Source organism: Elephantulus edwardii, unplaced genomic scaffold (assembly GCF_000299155.1).
Source record: "Elephantulus edwardii isolate Elephantulus edwardi_28Jun2011 unplaced genomic scaffold, EleEdw1.0 scaffold00004, whole genome shotgun sequence".
NCBI lineage: Eukaryota > Metazoa > Chordata > Mammalia > Macroscelidea > Macroscelididae > Elephantulus > Elephantulus edwardii.
In genome coordinates this window covers 2,622,330-2,623,683 of record NW_006399754.1, presented here as the reverse complement: position 1 = coordinate 2,623,683, position 1,354 = coordinate 2,622,330, and positions in this window count along the sequence as shown.

Sequence of the window (1,354 nt, the reverse complement as noted above, 5' to 3'; positions counted from 1 at the left end):
AATACTTTTTCCCAGTCAGTGGCTTCCCTTTTTACCCTATTGGAGAAGTTTTTGGATGTGCATAGGGATTTGAGTCTTAGAAGATCCCATTCATCTACTTTATCTTCTCCTGGTTGTAGGTTTGTTTGTTTTTTTTTAAATTAATTTTATTGAAAGTTTCCAGAGACTTAGGGTTTCCAGTCATTAAGGATGAACCTTTTCTAAGATCCTTTAGAGAATGCAAGGCTCAACAACACCCTGAATTCAGACTTCTGGCCTCCAGAACTTTTTTTTTTAATTTCTTTTTCAGAACTCTTGAAAGAATAAGTGTCTGTTGTTATAAATCACCCAGTTCATGCATCTTTTGTTACGGTAGTCTTGGAGGAAAGAAATACAATATTAAGCTTCAATTTTAAGATTATTTTTTTTAAAAAAAATTATGGTGGAAAGACCTGAAAACTGTCTCACATGATTCTCATGAAGAGGACTTTGTGTCACTGGCAACAAAGTCAGAGTCAGAACAACTGGGGCTGTTCTTTCCTGAGTTCCCAGTTGGGCTGAAGGCAGGCAGCCAGAGGGAGAGCTTGTCCAAAGCCTCCCGGGAGGGGACTGGTCGGCGTGCTTGTCTTCTCTGCTCTCAGCTGATCTGGCTCAAGCCAGGAGCAAAGTGATGGGCTGCAGATCCTGTGAACAGTCCTGAAAACATGTTTTCTTTTGCTGTGTATTAAATGGGAGAGAAGTGGGGATTATCGATCTGACAGGAACTTGGAGTACAAATACACTCTACTGTCAAATGAGGATGAGTCTATATCTTTTGCAATTTATAGAGTCAAGGAAAGAGTTGGTATCCACTTGGAAAAGTCAAGGAGCCTACTGGGACACTGAACAGAAGCCCATCCTCCTGTCCTAGGACGGTTCAAGCAATGTGAGATGCTTATTTCATTGATTTAAAGATGTATTTCTCACATTTTTAAAGTAGAGATACATTTTACAGTTAATGTGTCATATTTGGTAGCATCTTTTTTCTTTCAGATAATATGATGGGCCTTCTGATTGGCATTCTACAGTCTACTACAGTATAACTATACCCCCAGGACAATAACTGTTAGATGTCAGCATTGACTTAGCAAACCTGCATACAATGGAATGAGTCCAATCCATGTTGTGTTTAAGTCTATTTTGCAGTCAGTGTGTCATGTCATCTTAAAGCTCTTCCCCTAACAAAAAATGACATAGTTGAGCCTCTTAAAAAAAAAAGCTCTTCCCCTCCTTCAGTGACTCCTTACTTTTTCAAGAATGATGTTCTTCTCCAGAGACTTGCCCCTCCTGACCCCAAGCCCCATAGTATGAAACTAAATGTTGCCATTCTTGCTTG